The sequence below is a fragment of the Dipteris shenzhenensis genome, chromosome 9 (assembly GCF_047967505.1).
Source record: "Dipteris shenzhenensis isolate YYH24624 ecotype China chromosome 9, Dip_SZ_1.0, whole genome shotgun sequence".
NCBI classification, from domain to species: domain Eukaryota; kingdom Viridiplantae; phylum Streptophyta; class Polypodiopsida; order Gleicheniales; family Dipteridaceae; genus Dipteris; species Dipteris shenzhenensis.
The window spans coordinates 37,616,779-37,626,437 of NC_141604.1; the positions used below are offsets into that span (position 1 = coordinate 37,616,779).

The window sequence follows — 9,659 nt, forward strand, 5'->3', positions numbered from 1 at the left end:
TCACGTGGACAAGAAGAAATGCAGATGTGCTGTGTTCTATTGTTTGCAGTGTAAGTGATTCTGTCATGGCATTAATTCAACATGTCACCACAGCGGAGGAGGCATGGACGGTCTTGAAAAATCAGTACGAGACCACGAATCAGATGTGGATTTAGAATCTAGAGACTCAACTCGTGAACGAGAAACTGTCTAAGTTTGAAACGGAAGAGAAGTTCATCACCAGGGTGAAGAATCTGTGCGATCAGATGACTGTGATTGGCATCACCATCACCAGTGAGACTCTGGCACGAAGGTGCATATGGATTCTCCCACCAAAGTACGACGGTCTTGTTATAGCGCTGAATACGCCGAACAAAAATCCGCCCCTCAACTTTGAGGATTTCAGCGTGATGCTTTTGGAGGAGGAGATGCGTCAAAAGATGAGGACTGGAGGCTTTCTCGACTGGATCAAAGAAAGGTAAGGGTAAGGACTCTGGTAACCCATCTTCTTGTGATGATAAAAAGAGAAAGAAGAAGATCAAGTGCTTCTATTGCAACAAGGCAGGGCACAAGTAGAATGAGTGCCGGAAAAAGATTGCAGATGAGAAGAATGGAGTAAAGAAAGAGTCCAGCAATAGCACGCAGGCAGTACCAGTAGAGCTGTTCGTAGCAATTGAAGAGATTTGCACGGAATCAGTTCATGTACCTGCGGATGAACCTTAGATTATTGACAGTGGTGCATCGCGCCACATGACCAGTCAAAAGGATTGGTATACCTCTCTACATCCGGTAGGGAATGACATTTTCATAGCAGTCGGCAATGATGCAAAATGTCCAGTAAAAGGAAAAGGTACGATTGCCCTCAAATCAGATGGAGTTGTAAAACAGTTGTCCGATGTTCTTTATGTGCCAAATATCAAGAGGAACTTGTTGTCCGTTTCTGCGATCACGGATTGGGACCTCAAAGTTCACTTCGATAAGAATGGTGCACAGATTTTGGATCTTCAAAAGGGAAGGTCATTGGTAAAGGTACATGACGCAACAACATCTACAAACTCTCAGCTTTCAGTGCTCGAGCTGATGTGAGCAACACTAAGCTGTTGCATGAGAGGTTTGGTCATCTAAACCTTAGTTCTTTAAAGGAGATGCATAAAAGTGGAATGATTGCAGACCTACTAGAAATTACAGATCCACCCGATGTATGTGAAGCTTGCATGATGGGCAAGCAGCATCGGCAGCCCTTTCCTAAAGAGGCCAACAAGGCAAAGGCTCCTCTAGAGCTCTTCACATGGACCTCTACGGAAAGATGGAGATGGAAGCTTTGGGTGGTTCCTACTACTTCCTGATGTTAATCCATGACTACAGTAGAAGGATATGGATATACTTCTTGAAGACTAAATATGAGGCTTTTAGTAAGTTCAAAGAATGGCATGTAATGGTCGAGAAAGAAACAGGGAGGAAGGTGAAGAAGTTGAGATCAGACAGAGGTGGTGAGTTCACATCAAGTGAATTTGAAAGTTACTGCAAAAGTCACAAGATCAAGAGGCAGAAACCCCCCCCACATACACCATAGCAAAATGGAGTAGCAGAGTGCAAGATGCACATCATCTATGAAATGGGCAGGAGTATGATGAAAGGGAAAGATTTGCCAAAGACTTTCTGGGCTGAAGCATGTAACACAATAGTTTACATTCTGAATCGTAGCTACACGAAGGTTGCGAATGGGATGACTCCACTACAGGCCTTTTCTGGTAAGAAACCTTCAGCTACACATCTCAGAGTTTTTGGATGTGATTGTTTTGTGCATGTCCCTGCTCCTAACAAGACCAAATGGGAACCGAAGAGCCGGAAGTGTATTTTCTTGGGCTACAGTGAAGAGGCGAAGGGTTACCATCTCTATAATCATGTTACCAAGAAGGTAATAGTAAGTCACGATCCAAGAAGGTAATAGTAAGTCACGATGTGGTCTTCTCTAAACAGCCGCATCAGTGGAGGAGGATGGTTCCTTCCCAGACAACCAGGACCAAGATATCCATCCAGTACAACCACCAACAGTAGACCAAACTCCCCCAATGGTGCTTGGGAGGATTCAAGATAAAGAAGAGGAAGAAGAGCTTGCAGAACCACAATGGCAACGGCCATTCCCGAAGTGGGTAAAGCAGCTTTTGGATGGAAGAGAACCTCCAGCCATTGAGGAGGAACCATCCGAACATCGCCGGTCCAAGAGATTAGAGGAGCAAAGAAGGGCGCAGGAACACTTGGTTAGCTATGCTTTGATGACAGAGGTGATCTGTGCTGAAGAACCCAAGTGTCTTGAAGAAGCACAGGGTGATGATAGGTGGATGGAGGCTATGTAGTCGGAGTATGGCTCCATAATGAAGAACAACACTTGGGACCTTGTGGATCAACCACCAAAACACAAGATAATTGGCACCAAGTGGGTGTACAAGACCAAGTACAAGTCTGACGGCACGTTGGATAAGTACAAGGCTCGGCTCATGGCAAAAGGATTCGCACAGGTACATGGTTTTGATTATCAGGATACTTTTTCTCCCATAGCTCGACTAACTACAATTCGCAGTGTTTTGGCTTTAGCAGCATAGGAAAGTTGGCCCGTGTTTCAGATGGATGTAAAATTCTCCTTTCTGAATGGAGATCTCAAGGAGGAGGAGGTTTGGAACAACCACCAGGTTTTGAGATCCCCGGTTCAGAACGTAAAGTTTGCAAACTAAAGAAGGCACTTTACGGGCTGAAACAGGCCCCACGAGCATGGTACCAGTGGATTGATGCCTACTTTCTGCAAAACGGGTTCAGGAGGAGCCCATCTTATGCAAATTTATATATCTTCAGTGAAGGAGGCAAGAGTATGATCGTGGTCCTTTATGTGGACGACCTTGTCATAACAGGGAACCATGAAGAGAAGATCTCGCAGACAAAGCATTTGCTAGGAAGAGAGTTTGAAATGACAGACCTTGGACTGATGCATTTCTGTTTGGGGATTGAAGTTTGGCAAGAGCCGAAACAGATCTTCATTTCACAGCTAAAGTATGCTGGAGAGATACTGAAGGCATTTGGCATGGCTGAGTGCAAGATAGTTGGTACCCCTATGGAGGTTGACGCGAAGCTCTCAAACGAGGATTCATCACCACTGGTGGACGAAGCGAAGTACAGAAGGCTTATGGGTAGCTTGATTTACTTGTGCCTCGGTAGCTTGACCGGATTCTGTCACTCGGATTGGGCAGGAGATGTGGACAGCAGGAGATCAGTGACAGGTTACTGTTTCTCACTTGGATCTAGAGCTGTGTCATGGGTCAGCAAGAAGCAACCTACAGTTGCTCTTTCTTCTACCGAGGTTGAGTACAAATCAGCATGTTTTGCTTCTTGTGAGGCAGTGTGGTTGAGGAGTACTTTAGGGGACATGGGTGCAGTGCAGAACAAGCCTACGCAATTATCATGTGACAATCAGAGTTGCATGGCAATTGCAAAGAAACCTGTGTTCCACGCTCGCACAAAACACATTGAGATTCAATATCACTTTGTACGCGAGCTCATCATGGATGGAGAGGTCAACTTGGTGTACTGTCCGACTACAGAGAATGCTGCAGACATCTTCACGAAGGCTCTTGGAAGAGACTTGCTAGAGAGGCATCTTCATCGACTTGGCATTGGGCCGAAAAACTAAATTCACTTGTAGGTGGACATTGAGGGGGGTGTTAGATATCAATGCTCCACTCTCCGTGTAACTACGCGGGAACCAGCTAACTATACTTGTAAGCCCCCCATATGAGGAGAAGGCATTTGAGGAGCTCGGTTATCCGGTAGGTCCTGGTTTGGACACCAGATGGGGGCCATGTGTGGTCTGATGGCTGGACGGCTTCAGATAGAGTTGGCACATTGCCAACTAGGCTACATGCAAGTGCGGGAAGGCATCCCATGACTGACCACACTGAGGGTAGACGGAGCATTTCTCGAAGCAGCCCACTCTCGAGTTGCGGGGCCCGTTTGGAGCCCCAGATGATCCCGGATGGCTTTGGGCCGAACGGACACCATAGGTTAGTTGCTCTATTCTCTACACCACGGTTCTATCGTGTGGTCGGTGGCCTATTTCGGGACCGCGACCTCCAGTTAGCCATTTTGGGCAGACTGGGTCAGTCTCCCAATTGGGTCTGACTAACTATGACTAGTGGCCATATAAGAACAAGCCCGTGAAGCCCATATTCATCACTGGCTACAACAACCCTGATTCCTTAGCATCTAGCCTCCGTCCTCTACTATTTCCAGCATGCCATCGAAGCTTCTCTCACACGAGCCCATGATTGGGAGGCAGCGCCATCTATTGTATCAAATTTACAATAATCAAATTTGTTGATTCTCCATACTATCAGCTTTTCTCTCGTGCATACGAGATCCTATTATCTGTTGAGCATAGATGTTGTATTGTTTTCTTATAGCCTCTAATGGAACCCATCACCGTGACGGTTGGTAATAACACAAAATGCCCTGTTGAGGGTATAGGTATGGTTTCATTCGTTTTTGTAAATGGAGATGTTAAGAAACTATCTAATGTGCTGTATGTTTCACAAATGAAGAGAAATTTGCTATCAGTTTCTTCCATAATTGACCTTGACCATGAGGTGAGGTTCAACAAGACAGGAGCAAAATTTCTGGATAGTGCTGGCAATCTTGTTGGCACAGGAGTAAGGAGGAACAACCTGTATGAGCTAAGTGCTCTTACAGCCACCACTGGAGTGGGCACAAGCAAACTTTGGCATGAAAGATTCGGTCACATCGGATTTGGAGTGTTGAAGGAGATGCAGAAGCAAGGTATGGTTGCTCACTTACCTGCAGTGCTAGAAATCAAAGAACCATGTGAAGCTTCCATGATGGGCAAGCTAACAGAGAAAGGCATTCCCACAAGAAAGCAAGAATAGAGCAAACGCTCCTCTAGAGTTGGTGCATGTTGACTTGTGCGGTAAGATGCCTACACAAGCCTTGGGGGGATCTTCCTATTTTTTATTGATTGTCGACGACTATAGTAGGAAGATGTGGGTGTACTTTCTTTGTGAAAAGGCTCAAGCTTTTGGTAAATTGAAAGAATGGCTATAGCTTGTTGAAAATGAAAGAGGAAGAAAAGTGAAAAAAATAAAATTGGATGGTGGTGGTGAGTTTGTTTCGACAGAGTTTGGAGATTTTTGCAAGAGCAAAGGGATCAAGTGACAAACACATGAGAAACTATGAGACTAGATGTATCCTTGACATTGCAAGAGGCAAACCCTTTAGGGGGGGTATGTTGGGATAACTATGGTCAAGGGCTTGCTCTATGTGCATGTGTGCATCTAGGGGAGTCATAGTGTGTGTGTGTGTGTGTGTGTGTGTTGTAGAAGCACATCTAGTGCTATGATGTGTCTAGTGTGTGACCTAAGTGATGATGTAAGCCAAAGGCCCCCACATGGGAGGTTCCTTTGATTTAGGCCAGTCCCACTGATGTAGGGGCTGATTGCCACTGATGTAGAGAAGGTGCCTATGATCTAGGCCACCCTCTTCCCATTTCTATAAGAGAGAGTCACGTCTCTCACAATCAATGGAATGTACTCATTTCTATATCTCATATGTTCTCACTCCTTGCCATGATGCACCTCTTTTATCCCACTCACCTCTTCAATGAACATGATAGTTTGTGTGGATTATCTCTCGAATTACTCTGCTTTGGGGCCTATCTGTAGTTGGAGAAATCTTTTCCTCTGAGAACATCCTCAGAGGATATACATGATTGGGTTAGGTCCATGCCTGTATAATGGATTCCTCGTGCCTAGATTGTGCAGTATCTCAAGGCCCCGCTAGGGCTTCGGGTGCCTTTCAAGCAACATTTTGTCTAGTTTAGGGACCGGATTAGAGCTAAGTTAAGATGATGGCATGGGTTGCCATTAGTATTGAATGCAAGAGCTCTCATTATCAAACATGTCTTGTCTGCTACCATAACCTATTTAGCCTTGGTGTGAAATTTTTGGCACAGCGAGTGGAAAGGAATGGAAGGAAGCTTTCGTGCTTTTTTGTGGGCCGAGGACAATGGGAGACATAGAATGCATTATGTGCCATGGGTTGCTCTCAAAGCCTCTAAAGAACAGGGGGGTCTAGGTATTCTGCTGGACGTGGCTCTTGCTTAGCATATGGCTTCCCCATCTGTTTAAGAACGTGGATCCTTGGATTGAAGTTCTTTGGAAAACGGGTAAAGACCCAAGGTGGGCCTTGGAAGGGCCTTTCTTGGTAAGAGAGACTTTTCTCTAATTTTCCAGTATGGACCTGAGGGTCAGATTTAATAGATGGACTAGTTTTGGCTTGGAAGATTGTGATTATAGACAAATGCTCTTGGAGAGGTGGAGGAGACCTAAAAGGGGATGCTAGTATGATTGAATGCATATGGTGAAGCAAAGCTGCCATGCTCAATGGAATGTCTTCAATGCATTTGAATATGCAGGTTGCTTGCAGTATTTTCAGAAAGGGGCTTGTTCATTGGTCTTAGATTTGGGATCCTAGAAGAGGTGGTTGTTATGCTTTGGTCAATATCAACTGTAATTTTTTGCTCACAGTATGGGAGACTGCCTTTATGCATACCTTGCTTTTAAGCATCCTGAGAATTGGCCTGTCAACTGTGTGGAGACAAAGGGGATGCGTGTGTGATGCAGTGATATTTGGGGAAAACGTAATGGATAAAGGTTGCTGCCAAATCTGTATACAGATGCTTGTTGGAAGATCATTTGCCTGCCATGGAGCTAAATAGGAAGTGGGGGCTCCGCCAATCTCTTGGATGGTGGCGAAGAAGGTTTAAGGAGAATTGCCAAAATTGTTGTATAGGTAAATACAGTTTCATTCTCTGGAATTCAACTGATCAATGGCTACCGGTTAGATTTAACTTGCTAAGAAACCCTGTGTCTATTATGTGGCAATGCCTTGGAATTAGCTCTACACTTAATGTGGCAATGCCCTATATTAGGAGGGTTCTGGTTCAAAATTGAGGCCACCATTAGGGTTGCTAGTTTGATTTCAAAATTTTACATAGGAAGCAATTGGAAACTGACTTTGCTAGGTGATGCCTCCGGTTACCCCTTGATCTCGAAGGCATGTAGGTCCTTGCGTGACTGACCTATCCAAGAAAGTGGGGTCCTACAAGTCCTTGGAAAGCCAGTGCTTGAGAGATCGAGCCTCTTGTTTGGGTTAATGCTCTGTCTTTCTCAATCCATGAGTGTAGGCCTAGGACTTTGCCCATATAGTTGGCCAACTTTTGTATGGGCTTTTTTTTTGGGTTGCCCCCCCTTTTCGCTTAATATAATATGACTTAAAAAAAAGAAGATTGAATTCTAATATTAATATTTTCACGGTGCTTAGAAACATATTCAACATAACTACATGGGCAAAACAACTAACAAACATTGCTAAAATATTTTTCCAAAAAAGAAAACTAAGTGGTAAATTCATACTCAAACCTTCCTAAAGTAGTCTAAACTAATAGGTTGTCTATTTACAAGTTAAAATATATATAGTTGTCTATTTTTAAAATTGAATTGCATAAAATTTTGTAGTGAAACACACGCTAGGGAGAAAAAGGAGAGCCAATTTATGGCCATTATAGAGGGGTTCAAATACATTTATAAAGGCAAGTTTCTTTTTCCTTTCCCACACATACGGCGATGAATGAGGCACACATTGGCGAGCAATAGTCAAATCATATGAAGGGAGTGAGAGTCGAATTGAATGCAAGCAACGAGCTGAGAAGGATGAATGCCCAAACTGGGTAAGCTACCAGTGGTGTCTTCTGGCTAAGCTACGAGTGGTCCGAAGACAGGAGGCTCGATCATGGGGACCTTGCCAACCAACATCTCCACAACTCCCCCCATGGTAGGCCTCATGGAAGCATCCTCTCGTGTACACCAAACAGCCAAGCTCACGCACCTCTCAGCTTCGTGCTTATGTTGGTGCTCGTGCTCCATCTCTCCCTTCAAACTTGCATCCACCACCTCCATCACCCTTCCCTCCCTCATCTTCCTCATCGCCACCGCTCGCACAGACGATTCCTGCTCCTCATCCGCGTTCCTCCTCCCACTTACCAGCTCCAGTAGCACTATTCCATAGCTGTACACGTCCGTCTTCGTGCCTATCCCCAATCCCACTAGCCATTCCGGTGCTAAGTATCCCGGTGTCCCTCGCATCGTCGTTACCAGCCGGCTCTTGCCTCTCTCCATGCTGCGTGATAGCCCAAAATCTGATACCTTGGCTCGGAATTGATCGTCCAATAGAATGTTTTCCGGCTTCACGTCCAAATGCAAAATCGTCTCCTCGCACTCCTCGTGCAAGTACGCCAGCCCTCGAGCGGTCTCCACCGCTATGCTGAACCTCGTCTCCCAATCGAGAGTTGATTCACTGGTTGATGATTCCCCTTGGTCCTCCTTGCTCTTGAAAAGCCATCTGTCCAGTGAGCCTCTGGACATCAGCTCGTAAACAAGTAACCTCTGCGCTCTCTCCGCGCAAAAACCCTTCAAGGATACCAGATTCACGTGCCGGATCCTGGAAATAGTGGCGACCTCTGCACAAAACTCTTTCTGACCCTGCTGTTCTCTCTCCAGCCTCTTCACTGCAACCTTTCTGCCGTCCGACAGTTTTCCTTCGTAGACCGACCCAAAACCTCCTCGTCCCAGCTTCTTGCTGAAATTGCCGGTCGCGCTCTCCAATTCCTTGTATGAAAACCTTGTGGGCAATCCGGACAGGGTCTTCAGAAACTCTGGATCTTCATCCAATTCCCCTAATCCGAGGGCATCCATTGCTTGTGCTGCACGTTCCTTAGAGTATACATCTCGGAGTAAACTCAGAAATACAGGGAGCAAGCAGGCGCCGATGACGATCAAGGAAAGATAAAGGGCGTGGGGATGGGTATTTTCATGGAGTCTCTTCGAAGAGAAGACCAGGAGGACTATGTCTGAGGTTAACCAGAGGCTGAAGCAGACAATCCACAGCTTGTGAGTCATCATCGACCTCCACCAGAAGTTTATGATGCTCAAGATTGAACAACGAATGGAGAACTCGAGGAGATGAAATTGTGGACTTTGCAAGGAGGCCTGTCTCGTTCTCCCGTTCTGATCCGTCTCATAATACTATCATTTTCATCGCCTCCCACTGGATAATGCTCAGCTTTTCGAGAAGGTTATGTCAAATCCCTCTCTGTTTACTCCTGGCATTGGCATTGGGTAACAGAGAGCTTTGTTCAGTTGGGACCTTGGACTCTCTCTCACGCCAAGGAGGTCCCCATGGAGGTATAGCTTTCTTCACTAGTCGAGGTCGAAAGTTCCGTAACAAACAAGAGTCCGAGCAAGAGGTTGACTTACGAAGAAATAGGATGGGAATGGGAAAAGGTGGTCGAGGTGGTCCCATGCCTCAGAGAAACCAACTTGTAGATTAGATACCTTACTTCTACTCTTGCTACCTTCTAGGAAGTCTCCCTTTGGCATCGTAATCTACGCTATTGATTATGCTTGGCTACCTCTCCTTGGGTCGTGGACAAACAAGATGTTTTACACTCACTTGTTTTTCTTGCAAGTTTATTTTGTTCCTCTGCCACCCTTCTTTTCAATTAGTTCTTTGCTTTCTTGCTCAGATATTATTGGGGGTTTCTTGGTCTCTACCCTCTCCAA

The 9,659-nt window shown here is 45.5% G+C and overlaps 1 pseudogene; it reads right to left on the minus strand.

The window, feature by feature from the left end:
• Positions 1-7,569: 7,569 nt before the first annotated feature.
• Positions 7,570-8,996, minus strand: LOC147898596 (G-type lectin S-receptor-like serine/threonine-protein kinase SD2-5 pseudogene; annotated as a pseudogene).
• Between the last annotated feature and the right edge of the window lie 663 nt (positions 8,997-9,659).